A 20,851-nucleotide genomic window follows, 5' to 3' on the forward strand; every position below is an offset into this window, starting at 1 on the left:
CGTATTTCCTTCCTCCTTCCTTCTCCTCCAGATTCACTCCCTTTCATTTCCTTTTCAGAAAACTGCAGATCTCCATGAGACAAAAGCCAAGAATTCCAGGCCACTAAGGAATCCTAAGAATAAGAGAAATAATTTTTCCCAGGGAAGTATGCAAAAATTGATTATTCAATACCAAATGTTCAGCCTGGAAAACTAAGCTGCAACCCACATTACATACTGTCGTGAGTGTAACGCAAAGCACCGTAATCTCTTTGCAGTGACATTGCCATATCCTAGTAAGTTGGCCTTCTGACTCAGACCTGCACTTCCAGCCTGTTCTCTCTTAGTAAGCCAGAGAAGTATTGGTCAAATATGAGTGCAGTTCAGTAATTCCTTTCTCCTATATCTGAAAACATTTGATGGATAAATACTTCACATTACTTGGGTCTTCCTTTATTATTGAACATCATCTGCAACATCCTTTTGCCCCTGTTCTTTCTTGGATTTTTTTTTCCTGGAATTTTTTCTTCTTTTTTTAAAATTTTTTATTTTATTTTATTTTATTTTATTTTATTTTTAATTATACTTTATTTACTTTGTATTCCCCCTCTAGTTCCCTCCCTCCTCCCCTCCTAATTCCTCCCTTCCTCCTCCTTCTCCAAGTATGCCCCTCCACAAGTCCAATGGTAGGGGAGGGTTTCTTTTTCTTCCTTCTGATCCTAGTCTGATAGGTCTCATCAGGAGTGGCTGCATTGTCTTCCTCTGTGGCCTGGTAAGGCTGCTCCCCCCCTCTGGGAGAGGTGATCAAAGAGCAGGCCAGTCAGTTCATGTCAGAGACAGTCTCTGTTTCCATTACTATGGAACCCACTTGGACACTGAACTGCCATGGGCTACATTTGTGCAGGGGTTCTAGGTTATCTCCGTGCATGGTACTTGGTTGTAGTATCAGTCTAAGGGAAGACCCCTGTGCTCAAAATTTTTGGTTCTGTTGCTCTCCTTGTGGAGCTCCTGTCCTCTCCAGATCTTACTATTTCTCACTTCTTTCATAAGATTCCCTACATTCTGCCCAAAGTTTGGCCATAAATCTCAGGCTTTGATTGTCTGCAGGGCAGAGCCTTTCAGAGGCCCTCTGTGGGAGGCTCCTAACTTGTTTCCTGTTTTCTTCTTCTTCTGATGTCCATTTTCTTTGCCTTTCCAGATGGGGATTGAGCATTTTAACCAGAGTCCTCCCTCTAGATTAGTTTCTTTAGGTGTACAGATTTTAGTGGGTTTATCTTTCTTGGAATTTTTCTTACTTTAGGTTCTTTAAACTAATGTTTACTTTTTGTTCTTTTTTATTAGCCAGCGTGACTCATTGCATTCTTCCTCAAGTCTGTTCAAATATTGTCAGATCCCACAGTGACTGTTTTATATAAACAACACCTCCCACAAGGGCATACTGTCTTTCTTTCTCTTCTATAACACCATATATATATATATATATATATATATATATATATATATATATATATTTGTCTTATCCTATTATTTATTATTTGTCTTCTTCCCATTGCTTCAGTTGAAACTCTAGGAAAAGAGACCTTATTTTGTACACATCATATTTCCATGTCTTAGACAAGCATGGAGTTAATGTATCTATTTAATGACTTTCTCAATTCAGAAGTACCACGCAGGTTTCACTAGCAGTACCTAGGCAGTCACTAGCAGATTAAAATATTAATAAACAAATTTTACCAAATCATCTGAGACAGAATTAGGGCAATTTTAAAAATGAAATAATAAACAAACAAAGACAAAAACAAAATCAGAATAAGGGTCAGAGACCTTGTTTAATTTTTTTCCCTTTTTCTATTTGTCTTATACAGAAAGACAGTTAGATATGGTTCCCAAAAAGAACAGTTACGATTCTGACAAATGACAGAAGTGCAGAGCAGCAGGCTGCCTTATTTATAAGACGTTACGCTCAAAGAATAGACTTCCATGTGGTGAAGACTCACTGTGAGTGCAGTGCAAGCGAGTCACAGGATCTGCCAACCACAGAGTCAGAATCCAGCCTTCAAGCTCCTCGAATGTCAGGAGGCATCATGCATTGCTAAAGAAGCGCTAGCTCCTTCTCCAGAGGAGATGCCATCTTTGTTACAGGGAAAGTCATTTTCTTGATGATCTGAGAAGATTATTCAGCCCCTTTCTCTGGGAATATGAATTTAAAATGTTATGAGTGTGAAATGATAAAAATAGCACCAAGTTATTCATGCCGTTCAGAAGTAATTTGTTTCAGAAAAGAGGTGACTTTTCTGGAGTGTTTTCTTAAGGTTTCAAACTTAATGCTTGTTTGGGGAACTAGGTTATTTCACATTTTTTTATTATTGTTCATAACACATATTGCAGTTTATTTCACTTTTAGCTCCCCTTCTTTATGTGTTGTATGCCATACCACCATCTGTGAGCATTGCTCTGTACCATTAAATCCACAACGATGGGACATAGTACAAAGATTAGACCACTTTTACTATCACTCACCTATGCCCTATTTGTGTCATCTCTTATTATTAAGATCAATTAGTTAAAATTAAAAGCATTTAAAAAATTTTTAACATAAAAGATGATTTTTTCTTCAGTTATGAGCTTATAATTTAATTATATTTTTCCTCATCCTTTCTTCCCTCCAAACCTTCTAAATAACCTTCCTCGCTCTCTGTTGAATTTGTGACCTTCTTTGTCACTATTATTGCATGCATATATCTATTTTGTATATACACATATATTCTTAGTATAACCTGTTGAGTCCATATAATGTTAATTGTATATATGTTTTCAGGGCTGACCATTTGGTATTAGTCTACAAATTGGTAAGCCCTTCCCTGAAGAAGACCACATTTCCATTTCTCACTTTTATTCAGTTGCCCACAGTTATTTATGTAGGGCTGAATATTCAGGAGCTTTTCTCTGTCCAGTTTTGGATGTTCATTGGACTCACACTTATTTTTTTTTTTAATTAGTGAGGTTAAACATAACCACAGTAAAGCAGATAAATTAGTAGGAGAAGATAAATATTGGGAGGGGATCCAATGACAAAGAGGCAAGAAGATTGAGAGGAGGTGAACATTGGAGGTGAGAAGGACAGGAGTCACAGAACGGAGGTAGTCAGTAGCACTTGGCTAGGAAGCCTTGTTATTAGATCTGCCTTTTGTTCCAGGTCTCAGATACTTCCTCTATCTCCACGAGACTAACCATGCAAAGGATATATCATTATAGTTTGTTACTGATTTGTTCTCCGAGGAAGCTGCAATCATGAACAGGCAAATGGAGTAGAAGAATGATAAAAGTTTAGGATATTGTTGTTTAGGATATTGTATCACATTTTGTCTAATATTATTCAATGCTAAAAAATAAAAAATATGGTTTCCACACTTGAATAATTTTTTTCTTAAAAATTGTTTAAAATCATCTATATTCTGTGTTGCATTAAGCCATGTTGTTGAGGTAGTGGCTCACTCAAGAATGTATCCCATGAGGAATACAGTAACCTAAACTTCTGGTCACCTCACACTTTCCTGATTTTAATTTCATTACTTATGATTTACTTTTAGCACAATCCAGGGGGAAAACATGTAAGCGAATTGAGGAGCTTGTGTCTGATCTCCTCCTGTTCAGAGCAAACTCAATTTAGGGTAGTACCACATTTGAGGACACGTTAGGTATGTTAGTCAGCCCCCCATCACTCTGACACAATGATTGAAAGACTCAAAAGAAAAACTCATGATTTTAGGTTCAATCAGTGGTAGCTGGCTCCATTAATTTTGGCCCTCAGCAAGTGGAAATATTTAGGAAGAGGCTGTTATGGTGAAGATCAGCAGAGTGTCTGAGAGAGAGGAATTACCAGAGACAAGACAAATGTTCATTCTATAGTCAACAGCCTTCAGTCAGGATCTACCTGAGAGTTTTCAGAGCTTTAAAGCTCTCATGATCCAAACATCTTCCAGTAGTTAGATTGATCAACTGAGGGCCCAACTTCCAATTCACGAGTCTTTTTGAAGATACCTCATGCACAAATAATGACATTAGGTGGATTATTTGACAAAACATTACATGCCAGGTTTTTGTTACCTCAGAGTTTACATTCTCATTCAGCAGACACACATGTAAGAACTATTACAGCAAGGTTTATATGATGAGGGAGAAATATAAAACACACATATACAAGAAGTCTGTGTGGAATTTAAGCTGAAACCTGAGCACTATTAAGTTAGAAAGATAAGGACAAAATAGGAGTAAAATTATGCACAAAAAGCAGACATACCACCTGATAGGAAAGATCAATTCATATTAACAGAGAACATGTTGCTGAAGCAACAAGTATTAGGAGAAAGAGTAGTGTCTAATTGAGATGGGAGAGATGTAGGTAGGGGCTGGGATATTGAGGTCTTACAGGCCAGGAAACTGATTTTGGCTATCACCCTAATGTCAGTGGGGAGCCACTGAAGTTATTAAGTAGATGAGTGGCATGACTTATTTAAATATTTCAAGTCACTCTCATTTCTCAGTAGATAGAGTATTAAAGGAATTAAATAAGATGAAGTGGAACACTCAGTAAATGGAGGCAGCAAGAAAGTTAAGGAAGGCTTGAGCTAATAATTTCAAGTTGGCTAAGCAGTGGTTCTCAACCATCCTAATGCCTTTAATACAGTTCCTTATTTTGTGGTGACCCCCAACCATAAAATTATGTCCTAATTACTTCATAACTGTAGTTCTGCTACCGTCATGAACTAAAATGTAAATATTTGATATGCAGAATAAGTGATATGTGACTCCCCCCTCCCCTCCAAAAAATGGGTCACAGCCCACAGGCTGAGAATCCCTGGTTTGGAGAGACTTTCAAAAGATGTTATATACTGACTTAAATACAAATAATTTCAAATGCTTTTGGAGAGTGTGAATCCTTACTGTATCTAAACTATATAGCGTCCAACTTGATATTTATCTATCGATAATCGTGGTAGAGGAATAGAAGGCTAGTATACTTACTATAATGGGTCTTGAGGGTTGAAGGAGGTAAGGCTACTATCACATGAGGTTCCAAGGTAGTTTCATTATAGCTAAATAACAGTTTGGGCACAGATTTACTAGGCTCGTATTAATAGCTCTAAATATATATTTCTCTAATTATTCAGTGCTAGACTACTAAGCACCATCTATTTTATTTATATCCACTACCTCTACCGCTCTTCAAAAAATTTCAAAGCATATAGTTTTGTACAAGCATTTATCTAAATGACTCAAGGTTACTAGATAGTCACCTTATATTTATTTATTTATTTATTTTTTATCAGTTACATTTTATTAACTCTGTATCCCAGCCGTGTCCCGATCCCTCATTCCCTCCCAGTCCCTCCCTCCCTCCCTCATCTCCACCGTGCCCCTTTCCAAGTCCACTGATAGGGGGGACCTCCTCCCCATTCATCTGATCCTGTTTTATCAGGTATCTTCAGGACTGGCTGCAAAGCCCTCCTCTGTGGCCTAACAGGACTGCTCCTCCCTTCGGGGGTGGGGAGACCAAAGAGCCAGTCATTGAGTTCCTGTTAGAAATAGTCCCTGTTCCCCTCACTTTGGGAAACCAAATGGTTACTGAGCTACCACAGGCTACATCTGAGTGGAGGTTCTAGGTTATATCCATACATGGTCCTTGGTTGAATGTCAGTCTCAGAAAAGACCCTGTGCCCAGATATATTTGGTCCTTGTGGAGCTCCTATCCTTTCCCCATCAGACTAACTCCCCTTCTTTCTTATGATTCCCTGTACTCTGCCAAAGGTTTGGTCATGAGTCTTTGCTTTGAAAACACTGCTAGTTAAAGTCTTTCAGATGCGCTCAGTAGACTCCTGTCATACGTTCAATGCAATTCCATTCAATGGAAAAAAGACAGCATCTTCAACAAATGGTGCTGGACCAACTGGATGTCTACATGCAGAAAAATGAAAATAGATCCATATTTATCACCCTGCACAAAACTAAAGTCAAAGTGGATCAAGGACCTCAACATAAAACCAGATACCCTAAATCAATTGGAAAAAAAAGTGGGGAACAGCCTAGAACTCATTGGCACAGGAGACAACTTCCTGAACAGAACACCAACAGCACAGGCTCTAAGAGCAACAATCAATAAATGGGACCTCATGAAACTGAAAAGTTTCTGTAAAGCAAAGGATACCGTCATCAAAACAAAACGACTGCCTACAGATTGGGAAAGAATCTTCACTAACCCTTTATCTGACAGAGGACTAATATCCAGTATATACAAAGAACTAAAGAAGCTGAAAAGCAGCAATCCAAGTAATCCAATATTTATTTTTAATAGAAGAAATATATGTGCTATTTAGATGTTTAAGTTCATGAAGAATATTGCTCTGTTTGTTACATAGGATGACAGGAATGTAATTTTATACAAAAGGCTGCCATTTTCTAGTGTCATTGTAATATTAGAAATCTATTCAAGCAAAGACTGTGTAGGGGGTAATTAAAATCACACATAAATAATTTAAAGAAACACCAGGTAATTATTTAAAAGAGCTGAAACTTAAAATTGAAGAAATCAATGGCTATTCCATGTAGTCATGTTTAATCTCATTAATTTTTTAGAACTAAGTCAAAGTTCCATATTATAAAAAATTATCATATTTTCATTCTAAGGTTTTAAATAGACAAAAGGGAAATTTTAAGTGGCTTAGTCAGGACTGATATATTGTTTTCCTTATAGCTTAGTTTCCAAAGTCCTAAACTAAATGTATCACTCATATTAAGCACTTTAGAATTTGCCCAGTTTAAAATATCATGTAACTCAAGAGAGCCTCATGAGCCTCACCATTATTTCAGGGACAGTGGAGGGATTTTTTTTTTTTTTAATATCACTTCTTACCTAGTCTTTGATTTAAAGTGTCCTCGACTACAATAAACATTTTGCTTTAAACCTAGATTGAACTGTCTATCTAGGGTGTACTTCAAGTAATAAATTAAAGAAAAATCAGCAGGAGCAAATCAAGAGGAGAAACTGATTCATTTGCACTGTTATGATTTCATCAATTTCACATTTGCATTGAAACTCAGTTAATTACTCACCTGAACATCCGTATGACACATACCAAGTAGGCTCACCATGAAGGTTGCAACCCAGAAATAAAGGCCTCACGTAGTCTCACAAACAAGGCCACCACCAGCTGTCTGTTATACTCAGTCTCAGCATCCTATCAGTTTGAAGACTCGGGAAAACAATAGCTCAGAGGAGACAACTTGATTTTGAGGCATGATATTAAGACAGCTGGATGGATCAAGGAACAATATATTGAGGGGAGTGTCACAATAAATGAGGCTGTCCATTCCACCAAAAGAATGCACTTTCTCCCCCCCACCCCCGTTTTCAATGTGGGAATCTTCGGGTTCTTCATGGGGCATTAGAAATTCTGAGGAAGGGAAAGAAAACATTACAGAATACCAAGTTCAACCAAAAAGCAAAGCAAAACAAAACAACAACAAAACCTTGGGAGTAGGTTTTACCTTCTGCAAGTCGGAACAGTAACTTGCAGTCACTATTTGTCAAATGAGGAGCATGTGTGTAAGAACATCATGTTCAAATGTCTGCAGCAGAAAGTTTTGTGACACAGGAATTATGTCATGATGAAAAACCCTGTACAATTTTAGCTTCAAAAGTGTTACTACTTTAAAGTACCTCTTAAATTTTGTTTTGGGTCTGATATAAATTTTATAAATAGTAATGTTTCCTTTTCAGATTGTGTGAGAAAGTGGAGATGTTTATAAAGTTATTTATCACACAAGGACAGCTCCTTACCTATGACTGCCAGTTTAATTTACAGCATTGCAGTAGTCCACTCTCATTCACTTTTCCATTATGCTACCATGTTTTGTATTTATTGTGTGTGTATAATAAAATAATCAAAACAGGTAGTGTTTAATGAATACCAAAAATCTGCCAAGTGTTAGTTAGAAAATAAGTTACTATAACATAAGTTAATATAACAAAAATTAGTTACTGTAACTAATATTATAATTGTGAAAGCTGAGGCAGAGGAAGGCCTCTTGTTTTGAACTGTTTTTTTCCTATGGATCTTTACACAGAAAATGGGTGAAATGTATTTCATGACCAGGAATTCATAATCATTCTAAAATCCACATTTATTTGTTTCTCTTTTATTGATTAAGTTATTTATTTACTTTACATCTTGCTCACACCTTCCCTCTGTTTTTTATCTTCCAGTCCCACCCTCTTACCTTCACTCCCCTGCAAATCCACCTCTCCTTCCCTTTTCTTCAGTAAAAGGGAGATCTCCCATGGTTATCAACCAGCCTGTCATATCAATTTGTAGTAAGATTAGGTGCATCTCCTTCTGTTGAGTCTAGACAAGGCAGCCCAGTTAGGGGAAAGGGACCCAAAGGAAGTCCAACAAGAATCAGAAACAGCCCCTGCTCCAGCTTTAGGAGTAACACAGGAACACAGCTCCACAAGTGTTGAATATGTGTGGAGGGCCTACGTCTGTCCCATTCACGCTCTCTGGTTGGCATTTCAGTCTCTATGAGCCCAGGTTAGCTGATTCTGTAGGTTTTCTTGTGGTGTCCTTGACCCCTTTGTCTCCTGCATCTATCTTCTCCCTCTTCCACAGGATTCTCCAGTCTCCATCATAGTGTTTAGCTGTGGGTCTGCATCTGTTTCCATTGGTTGCTGGGTGAAGCCTCTCAGATGACAGGTATGCTAGGCCCCTGTCTGCAAATGTAGTAGGATTTCATTAATATTATCAGGGGTGGACTCCCTCTCCTGGTATAAGTCACAAGCAAGGCCAGACATTGGCTGGCCCTTCCCTCAAATTCTGCTCCATTTTTACCCTTGTATGTCTTTTTTAAAAATTTTAATTTTAATTTTATATATATATTACAGTTTATTCACTTTGTATCCCAGCTGTAACTCCTTCTTTCATTCCCTCCCAACCCCACCCTTTCTCCCTATATTATAATATAAAAAGATAAAAGAAATAAAAAACTAAAACTTCTATCTATAAATTACCATATAAATATATATGAATCTATATATATAAATTATATATATATAATTTTATATATGAATTTATGTGATACATTTATATAATTTATGTATATATTAATATATATATGAATTTATGTGATACATTTATATAATTTATGTATATATTTACATATATACATACATATAATACTACAGCCTTTTAGGGAGATGTAGTATTTAATCAGCTGCTTGATGATTCTTACATTCTGTTCCTTTTTGTAATTTATCTCATTAAAATTGATGTTTTACTACTTTAATCAGGTAGTATTTAAAAACTGATAAATACTCCCAGTATTAGATCTAGTCCATTTTCCAGATTTTAACAGGAATTGCTTGAGTGTTCCAATTTTAATTGTAATAATGTTTTTATAACATCAGTTAGAACGTCAACATGACGCATGCAAATGCATTCCAACTTTGCATAAGCTAATGGATTTAGATGGTAAATGGCATAAGTGGGCTTAGATCATTTCCATTCCTGCCTCCCTACAAATCCGTGTAGGCGATAATTACAGTACATCCTATGCAGGAGTTTTCAGCAGCACCACAGCCTTGCATCTAGTTCAACATATTTAATTTAATTTTATGTTTTTGAGAGGTTTGTATATGAGTATTGCATCTCTGTTACTCCAGCCCTCTCTTCCCTCTCTGCCTCCTCCTGTGCCCCACTCCTCCCTTCCAAATTATGCCCTCTTCTCATTTTAATGTTATTTTTCACACACACACCATTAGGTCCATTTACTGTCATCCATATGGAAGTATCCAGGGCTGACCACTTCAACCACAATATGGGAGCTCATCTCTGGAGGAAATGGATTCTTCTTTTTTCAGTGGCCATTGACCACCTTCTTTGCTCTTCATCTTGCCATGGGACCTTGTGGAATTTCCTTCATCCACAGTCCTGTCAACTCGTGGTGTCATTGTACTGATTGTCTTCAGGCGAACAGATTATTTAGCTTCACGGTGCAGTTTCCCTGCCATGTCTCAGAGACACTATGTACTGACAGGCATCCTTGTCCTCTAACTCTTCCAAACTTTTCACCCTTTTTTTAGGATGTTCCCTGAGCATTAGCTGTAGGATCTGTGCTGTAGATATATTAATTATGGTTGGACATCCCACAAGCACTCATTCCGCCTTTTTAGCATTTATATATCTGTGTAGTAGTTTCTATATATTACCAAAAGAAACTTCTTTGATAATCAGTGAGTGCTACAATTACTGGCTAGGTCAGTGCACAGACTCAATATATTTAATTTTCAATCCAGGTGAAATGCAAAATACTTTAAAGCCACAACCTGGAAATATTCCTTTGTTATCTATTTCTTTTTAACATCTTATAATGATGGTATAATAATTATTACATAATTTCTTTTATATAATCATTGTTGTATTTTTGAGTTTATCAAGTGTACTAAACACTGGCTAAATAGGAGAAAATACATATAGTGGACAATTCTTTTGTATTGTTTATGCAGGTGTAGATTAATGCTTGCTGATCTATAAAGGTGCTGTTGTATTCAAAAGCATACTTATTATACTGTGTGTTTCTCTTCAAACCTTAAAAACAGAATTGTCAAGGCTTTCTGACAATAGTGGCTGGAATCATTTTGAAAGTGACATTAGCTATGGTATTTATGAAGTAGATTGGAGCTTTTGAGGGGTTGGTGACACTGTCAGTTCTGAGACCATGAGCAGCACAGCTGTCCTCATTACCACATTTCCAACTGTTAGCACTGGACAATGACATGCGTGCGGTGGACACTGCAGCAAGTTTTACTTAAACTTCTTTGGATTTTATAGCCAGAATTTCTGCCTTCCTCAGTCATAAGTGCTGAAGAACCTAATTATTTTTCCTAGACCTCTCCCTTTTTCACTTCTTTTATTTTCTTTTTTTACCTCTCTATATACCCTTGCCTGAATAAAAAGCTCAAGGAGAAATGCCATTCCTGATTCTAAGAGACAAATGCCTGTGATGTGCCAAAGCCAAGGTCAGGATGTGACCTTTTCAGTTAAATTCAACCCTTTACAGGATGTATGCTATATGCCTGTGAGGCAAAGTCAGTTGTTCACGGCTGTTCAATAAATAACGGGTTCAGTTTTAAATAAACAGAGGAAGCTCTCTTCTGACAGCACATCCCTTGTATTATCCTCTTGGTTTAAACTAAGTTACTCAGTCTGCCATGCTCAAATTTTGAGCAGATACTATATGTCTAACAGTATGCAAAGTCAAGTATCTCACACATCTATTTGTTTATATGTTTATTGTTATTTGAAGAATATTTTATCCCCTCTCTGTTATCTTGCTTTGGAATTATTACTATTCATTTAAAAATAATCATACTATGACACCCCTCTCACCATGAAACTGCATTATAGGTACTTTATAGGTATGTGCACATAAGTGCTTTTTAGGTAAATTACAGATCATTGGTTCTCTAAGAGTTATTATGAGCTCTTATTGGTTTCTGTCATTCAAAATCTTTCTTAAAAAGATTTCTTTTAGGGCTGGAGAGATGGCTCTGTGATTAAGAGCACTGGCTGCTTTCAGAGGGCCGCCTTTTCCATTTTATTCTTCTCTCATCCATTACACACTGACTGCATTACCCTGGCCTCAGTATCTCCTCTCTATCTCCCTCACCCCAAGATCCAAGCCCCACCTCAGAAAAGAGCAGGTTTTCCAGGATGTCAACCAAACACTGCATAAAAAGCCTGGGTAAGATGATCAGTCCTCACTCAGAAAGACAAATAAGATGGACATTGAAAGGAGAAAACAGGAAACAGGACAGGAGCCTACCATAGAGGGACTCAGAAAGACTCTACTCAGCAGTGTATCAAAGCAGATGCTGAGACTCATAGTCAAACTTTGGGCAAAGTGCAGGGAATCTTATGAAAGAACAAGAATGGAGAGATGGTAAGATCTAGAGAGTACAGGAGCTCCACAAGGAGAGCAACAGAACCAAAAAATCTTGGTTGACTGATACTCCAACCAAGGACCATTCATGGATATAACCTAGGTAACCTAGAACCCCTGCTCAGATGTAGCCCATGGCAGCTCAGTATCCAAGTGGGTTCCCTAGTAAGGGGAACAGGGACTGTTTTTGACATGAACTCAGTGGCAGGCTCTTTGACACACCCTGAGGGGGGAGCAGACTTGCCAGGCCACAGAGAAGGACAATGCAGCCAGTCCTGATTAGACCTTATAAGCTAGAGACAGATGGAAGGGGAGAAGGATCTTCCCTATCAGTGGACTTGGAGAGGGGCATGAGGGGAGATAAGGGAGGGAGGCTGAGATTGGAAGGGAATGAGGAAAGGGGCTACAGCTGGGAAACAAAGTGAATAAACTTTATTATAAAAAAATAAAAATTAAAATAGAAGGTGGAGATGCTTTTTTTTCTTTTTTGGTGGGGAAGATCTTTTTAAATTTTATTTCATTTTATTAATTACACTTTATTTTGTATCCCCCCATAAGCCCCTCCCTCCTCCCCTCCAAGTCTCACCCTCCCGCCCCCTTCTTCACACATGCCCCCCACCCCAAGTCCACTGATAGGGGAGGTCCTCCTCTCCTTCTTTCTGAGCTTAGTCTATCAGATCACATCAGGAGTGGCTGCATTGTCATCTTCTGTGGCCTGGTAAGGCTGCTCCCCCCTCAGGGGGATCAAAGAGCAGGCCAATCAGATTATGTCAGAGGCAGTCCCTCTTCCCATTACTATGGAACCCACTTGGACACTAAACTGCCATGGGCTACATAAAGGTGGGAGAAAAGTAGAAAAGGATTTTAGATATTTGGATCCTCATAATAAATATATGATAGAAAACTGCAAACACATCTATTTTCACAGTGTTGTAAAGAAAGTAGCCTCATATTGATTGCAGGCTGTGTGAATGGCCATGATAATACAGAAGCCTGGAAAACTAAAATTGAGATGGATCCATATATCATTCCATCACAGCCATGCAAGGCAGAGCTACATCTTAGAAAATGAAAGGTATATTTGAAAAAGTTTACTTGAGGTCAAAGACCTGTTCCTGCTAAGGAAGAAGAAATCCATACACCATTGAATATCTGTCTTTATTGAAAACTTTTATATATGTCCTATTAATTTTATATGACTATAATTGAAATATATTGTCAAAAATTTTATCTGCTGAAACTTACCAACTTCTATAAAAATAACAAGTTATTTGAAAAAGTACATAATGTGTCAAAGGTCGCTAAAATGAAGATGGAGAAATCTCTGAACATGACTTCCACTATAAAAGAAAGATTTCAAATACTTTATAAATGCTTGCTATATTACCTGGATAAGCAACACAGCTGGAGAAAATTACTGTGGAAACAAGGTAAGACCTGCCTTACAGAGAATGATCTGGGAGCAATAGTCCAATAGTTCATGTAAGCTGTATTGTTTGTGCCAGGTTGAATTTGAGCTGACAGGAAGAATATAATAAAAAACCAACAGAACTTTTATATCCATATTTATAAAAATGAAATACTTAGGTGTCAACATCCATCAGAAATGGCTAAAGACTGAATCTTAAGTTTTATGTCCTGAAGTTGTTTACTCACTTGATACAATTAAAATTATTAAGCAAGTGAGAGCTGTTACCTTTGTTGTATTCTAGTGATTATATAATGAACAACATTTAATTGCATGTACAATTTACCTTAGACCTCACCTATCAGAGGACTAGGGGAGGGGTATAGGTGAGAAGAGGGAAGGAGGGTGGAAATGGGAGGAGACAAGGGAGGGAGGGGATACAAATTGAATAAATTGTAATAAATGACAATAATAAATTAAAAAAAAACAGAAAAGGAATTAAAGAAAAAAGTAATATTCATATTTTCATATAAAGAAATACTTGTGAACTATTAACTGATGATTATTTCCATTCTCATGTAATGGAAGGAGAATGTAGTGCTTGTTTGACTGTGCAAAAAAAAAAAAAAAAAAAACAAAAAGAATTCTCTCCTTTCATACAACACCAAATGTTTGGCAGAGTACAGGGAATCATAAGAAAGCAGGGGAGTTAGTCTGATGGGGAAAGGATAGGAGCTCCACAAGGACCAAATATATCTGGGCACAGGGTCTTTTCTGAGACTGACATTCAACCAAGGACCATGTATGGATATAACCTAGAACCTCCACTCAGATGTAGCCTGTGGTAGCTCAGTAACCAATTGGTTTCCCAAAGTGAGGGGAACAGGGATTATTTCTAACAGGAACTCAATGACTGGCTCTTTGGTCTCCCCACCCCCGAAGGGAGGAGCAGTCCTGTTAGGCCATAGAGGAGGGCTTTGCAGCCAGTCCTGAAGATACCTGATAAAACAGGATCAGATGAATGGGGAGGAGGTCCCCCCCATCAGTGGACTTGGAAAGGGGCAAGGTGGAGATGAGGGAGGGAGGGAGGGAGGGACTGGGAGGGAATGAGGGATCGGGACACGGCTGGGATACAGAGTTAATAAAATGTAACTGATAAAAAATAAAAAAAAACTGTTAAAAAAAACAATAAGAAACTACTTAAAAGAAAACTTTCCTTGAACAGAAGAGAGGAAGTTTTGTATTTAATGTGTTTCCCCCTTTGATTACCTTCTCCTTTCCATGGTAGTGTTCAGCATCCTACTGTAGTTAATCTTTCTGGCTAGTGGACACAGCTATGTTTGCAACGCCATGAGTTCTGTTGGTTGCCAGATCATTAATGGGGTATGAATTATGCAATGAACTTCTCCTGTGCCAATAAAGATAAAGCCAGCAGGAAAGACTGTCCTGAGAATAGACAAACGCAACAATAAAAGACATAAACACATTCTTTCACTTGAAAGGCCAATTAAGAATTAGAAATAATTCATGATCAGATGGTTTTGTGTGGCAGATTTGATACCATGGAAGAGTTTGAACAAAACAAAAAACAAAAATCACTGGGTTTGAAATTGAGAATTTAGGAGCTCTGAGTTCAGTGTCTACTTTCTCTCAAATTAAGATCTTAGGCTAGACCCTTTCCATGCATGGTCCCTGTTGGTGTATCAATCTCTGCAGAAACCCTGGGCTCAGATCTTTTACTTTTGTTGGTCTCCTTGTGGGGCTCCTGTTTGCTCCTTGTTCCTCTATTCTCACTCCTCTCTTCTTCTGCAAGACTACCTGCACTCTGCCCAAAGTTTGGTCTCGTGTCTCAGCATCTGCATCGATCTCCTATTGGGTGAATCCTATAGTAGTCTCCCATCCTGTTTCCTCTCTTCCACCACTTCCGGTCCGGTGTCTATCCTGTTTGCCCTTCTGAATGATATTTAAGCATCTTCCTTAGGGTCCTCCTTGTTGTTTAGCTTTTTTAGGTCTGTAAAAGGCTATAACATCTGGCTAATATTCACTTACAAGTGAGTGAATACCATGCCTGTCTTGCTGTTTCTGGTGTACCTCATTCAGGAGGACTTGAACCCCCTGCTCAGTTGTGGCTGATTGCCAGCTCAGTATCCATGTGGATCTCTGAGTGAGGGACTCAGAGGCTGTCTCTATCACGAACTCAGTTGACTGCTCTTTGATCGCTAGCCCCTGATGATGCAGCTTTGCCAGGCCATGGAGGAAGAGGATCCAGGCAGTCCTGATGAGACTTAACAAGCTATGGGCAGATAGCAATAATGGAGAACTCCGCCTTTCAGTGGACTAGGGGAAGGGGATGAGGGGAAGAAGGATGGAGGGTGAGACTGAGGGTGTTAAGGGATGGTGATTCAATTGGGATATATAATGAATAAATTGTGAAGAAAAAATATAATTAAAAAATGAAAAGCAAGTACTGATGACCTTCTTTAAAAAAATAAAAATATCTTAGGCAAGTCAAGATTACATATAAACCATTAGGCTATAGACCTAACTACTTTTCTGAAAAACATCAACAACAAAAAACCCCACTTGCTGTATTTAAAGCATTTTGTGGTAAGATGACTTTAAACTTATGCTAAAGATCTAATGGTGTATTTTAATTTTAATGCTGTTCCTACTGGTAATATAGCATTTTCTGGATTTGAGAGTAAAACAATGTCAGCTGAACAATGCTTCTTCTTAGGCAAGATGTCAATTAGAAGCCTGGAATGATTTTTTGTTTTAAGTATATATCAGCATTACTCAAAATTTGGCCATTTTACTTCTGAGTTTCCACCTATAAGTGAAACAAAGCTATTAGTGTAAATACTCATAGTTTGAATAAAAATGGTCCTGATGAGTCCCTAGGAAGTGGCACTATTAGGAGATTTGGCCTTGTTGGAGTAGGTGTGTCTTTGTTGAAGGAAGTGTATCACTGGGGGCTAGGCTTCGCCACCTCAGAAGCTCAAGACAAGCCTAGTGATTCAGTCTCCTTTCTGCTGCCTGCTGATCCAGGTGTCAAACTCTTAGCTCCTGCTCCAGTACACAGCTTTGCTGTCTGTCATGATGATAATGGACTAAACTTCTGGAACTATAAGCCAGCCCCAATTAAGTGGTTTCCTTACTAACAAGTACTGTGGTCATGGTGTCTCTTCACAGCAATAAAACTTGAACTAAGATAAGCTTGAATAGTTTGCTTGGTATGGAGGATATGTACTTGTGGTCATAGCTTGTGTCACATACTGACGTAATGAAAATATATTAGTTATGAATAAAATTAAGTCTCAAATCTACAGATTGAAGTCTAAAGCTTGGCACCTCCTAATGTGATTTTATATAGAAAGAGGTAATAGAAGATGGAACCAGTTGGGATCAGGTGGTCAGGATGAGAATGTTTGACCTCACTCACTACGAATGATATCTTCATTTTTTTCTTTTTAATAGGAATGTTGGTAGAATTATATTGTTGGAAAATAGTTACAACCAAATCACTCTTCACAGAAGAAGAATACAATTATATCAGTGAACAGGCATGCATTATCTTGAATCTGTGGTGGATCACAGATATGCTAACATATTCCAAAGGTTGAAAAGAAGTTTCAGCCTTAAATAACCACAATGGGATATTACCTTTCACAAACATCAAGGTAAATGATAGCTCTTCCTCAGCAAGAGGGCCTCATGGCCTATTTGCCAGCCATTATTCACCCTCTTCTACATGGTAAGTAGGATGGTTGTTTGAGTTAGTTAGCAGGATTTCCAAGGACTTATATTTCTATGCTGCATGTGTGATTTGCAACAGGAACAAAATGTTAACAGGAGTTAGACACTTCTTCCTCAGAGAAAGTGAGATATGGGGTCCTTTCACCATGATGTTTCCATTTTGAAGAGAGGGCTTCCAGGATCTTAAGATCACAGAGATGATGAAATGCACACAGTTCAAAAGGAGAAAGTACATATAATCTCAAAAGTCTAAGGTAAATAAAGAAAGAAAAAGATGGGGAGAGAACACTTACGCCTTAGCTCAAGAGAATAAAATTTTATTGTTAATTTTTACCATTTGTCTCTGAAGCATCCTATACAGGGAAACAAAGAGGATGGTAGACAGAGATCAGAATGATGTGGCAAAGGCAGGAGATGCGGAGTGTCAGTAAAAGCCAACCCACCAGGAGAGAGCCCCGTGGGAAGATGGTTCCTCACTGACCTTAAGAGAAACCAGCTGTGCCTGAACCTTGATTTTAAACTTCTCACTTAGAGACAACTGTTGCTGTCAAAGTCCTTCATTTTTGGGTTCTCTGAAAATGCAGCACTAGAAAAACAAATTCAATCTTTATATTTCACTATTTTTTTTCAAGTGTGCAGGCTTTGAAGGCATAAGCATTGGAGAAAGGCTACTGTAACTATATTCATTGCAGAGCATTGCTAAGAAGATTAAATAAGTTAAAGTACATGCAATATTGGGCAAAGAGCCTGGGGCAGAAACTTTATGGATGGTAGCTGTTGGAGTCCCCAGCCTCCTGCATGTGGATGTTGAAATCCTCTTTGAAATGTGTGAAGTATTTGCATGCAGCTTGCCCGTGCTCTTTTATGCTTCCGATTGTGTTTGATAGTTTATGATGCAATTAGCTCATTTCCTGTATTGTTTAGGAAATAATGGTAAGAGTGAAAGAACAGGTCTCATTTTGTCTAAGATGTCCATTAATGCTCTCAAAAGAAGTCTTCTCTGTTGTAAATACAATTAATATTCACTTGTGAGCTAAGTCATGGATGGTTTATAACACATTTAAAGTGTCCTTGCCGCTTTATGTTCTCTCTGTGGACTGACACTGTAACATTATCCTCCGTGAAGAGAACTGTGAAAGCAACGGGCTAGAAAACACGCGTCTGATGGATGAGTTATTAGAGGAAATAAGAAGTAACACAAAAGCAAGATGCCTTTTGGGAGCTGCCATGTGATCACGACGGCGAGTCCTGCAAAAGTAGAGAAAGCCAGTAAATAAACTGTTTTCCACAGTGATGCTCTAATGAATTAAACCTGGCAGTGCTGGCTGGTGGGATTAAAACTAGTCAGGGAAGATAAGCAGACATTCCAGCAACCTAGGTTTGAAACTGTGATGGGCTGAGTAGAAGTTGGAATACTGAAACTTCAGGGATAGAAATGGGTGTGATAAACCAACTTTGTTTATGTGTTTTAAATTAATTTTGTGCTTTAGATTATAATTACGTCATTTCCCTCTTCTCTTTCCTTCCTTTTAACCCACCCATAGACCTCCTACATGCTCTCTTTCAAACTGATGGCTTTTCCCATTAGTTGTTATTATATGCATATATGTATATACATACATAATAATAAATATGATCTGCTCAATATGCACACTGCCACTTGTATGTATTTGACAGTAGGGGTTTAAGGATTGTAAGAGCCAAATTAGGGAATTTGCTGTGAGATTGTCTCTCCTAGGAGTGTCAGAAGATACAGCCATAATTTCTCACCAACATGACTTGCTAAGCACGAGCTGAAAAACAACAACAACAACAAATAAGTCAGCATGGATGGGGAAAGACTGTGAGACCTCAACTCCACACAAATAACTACAGGCAGCTAGGAAATGCTGAGATTAGGAAAATAATATCCCCTGGATGTGTGTGTGTGTGCGTGTGTGTGTGTGTATGTGTGTGTGTATGTGATATAAACAAACTTGTTGCTTTTTGTTAAGTTAATGTTTAGAAATACTCATACATGTATATAACTCATTTTGACAACACCTCTCGTCCTTGCTTTCCCTTCTTTCCTGCATGCACCTTTGTCTCCCATAAGGTCTCTTCCCCTTTCATGTCTTTTATTGTATCTTTCCAATCTAAATGGATTTTAAACATTTTTGTTATCTTTTAAAAGTTTTTTTTTTTGAGATTATAATATAGTTAGGGGGAGATGGCCTCGAGGGGAGCGCTGTCCTTGTGCTCTCTGGACCACAGATAGATTCTTTGAACAGAGGTGTCAGATATGAGCTTCTAACTTGGAGAAGATATTTGAGGTGAAGAATGACTACAGAGCCAGATGCGCACCATACCCCACTCCATGATAGGAGTTCCTTCCAATCAGGCTCTTTGCCTTCGTCATGTTTTCTAGAGAAGCTATTGCCAAGAAGAAAAGGTGTTTGGTTTTCACAAGCCAGAGAAGTACTGAAGTATTGAGGGCTGCTGTAGCTGCAGAGCCAAGTCCTCCAGCTCCCGTTTCACAGACAGTAAGCATTACAAAAAGGACTTCCAGAGCTATTTTGGGTTGCTCAGGAGACATCTGTAATGGCTGTGTGCTGTTTGTGAAAAGATGGAAGAAATTGCCAGCAGGATCAAACAAAAACAAACAAACAAACAAACAATTAGAACCTTGTGGTAGATGCAAGAGCAGGACCCAGTCTAGAGACAACATTGAAACTAAACTGAAAAAACTGAAAACAAAGTGAAAACTCTGTCTGGAAACCAGATGAAAAGCAGCCAGATCAGTAAACTGCAGAAGGAATTTAAATGTCACAATTCTGATGCTCACTGCCTGGCTTCAAGTACCTCTGCAGCCCAGTCTCTGTGCTACAGTAACCAGTCAGATGATTGATGGCTAGGATACAGAGAAGGCTTCCCGCTCTAAAAGAACTCCAGTTTTTTGCTTTTCCTTTTAGATCTTACCTACTGGAAAATACAGAAAATCTGTTTTGGGATTGTCTATAAGGGCCGCTTTGGTTTCAGCTCTTCAAGCCTGGCTGCAGCAGCAAGAAAGCCATTGCCAAGAAGCCTGAGAAGCAGGGGCCAGAGTCTCTGTCCATCTCCACTGAGGAGTGGTGACTGAAGTTCATGTAGAAGGGAACAAAGAGCGATTTAAACTTTGAAAAGACCACACCACAACAAACAGACCCTCCTATTTTTAGCTTGGATAACTGCTATTCTGCCCAAAAGACGTCTTCTAGAATAGTTTTTAATGGGTTACCCTCCTTAACCCCCATCCAACAAACTCTGAAACCAGTCTATAGCTTACTGTGAGAAAAGAGACCTCTGCATAATACTTAAATGCTGAGTATTTAATCTGAATGCTGTTATAAAGTGTTCTTTAAATCTTTTTAAAATCCCCTTTAATGAGTGAAATTAAGGGGATTTCAGGGGACAGAGATGGGATTTGTTGTGTGATAAACTATATATAGTTTAGTTTGGGGGCTTTTTATTTTTATTTTTATTCTTTTTTTTTAATTTTTTATTTAACTTTTATTAATTACACTTTATTCATTTTGTATTCCTCCATAAGCCCCTCCCTCCTCCCCTCCCAGTCCTACCCTCCCCCCCCCCTTTCTGCATGCATGCCCCTCCCCAAGTCCACTGATGGGGGGGTCCTCCTCTCCTTTTATTCTTTTTTTAATTAATTTTTTATTTTTTACACTAATTACATTTTAT

General features: G+C 38.2%; 1 pseudogene; it reads left to right on the forward strand.

Annotated features, from left to right (window-relative positions):
* Positions 1-20,251, forward strand: part of LOC110541635 (SIN3-HDAC complex-associated factor-like) — a 50,806-nt pseudogene extending 30,555 nt beyond the window's left edge.
* Positions 20,252-20,851: the final 600 nt, after the last annotated feature.

This window comes from Meriones unguiculatus, chromosome 3, assembly GCF_030254825.1.
Source record: "Meriones unguiculatus strain TT.TT164.6M chromosome 3, Bangor_MerUng_6.1, whole genome shotgun sequence".
Classification (NCBI taxonomy): Eukaryota; Metazoa; Chordata; class Mammalia; order Rodentia; family Muridae; genus Meriones; species Meriones unguiculatus.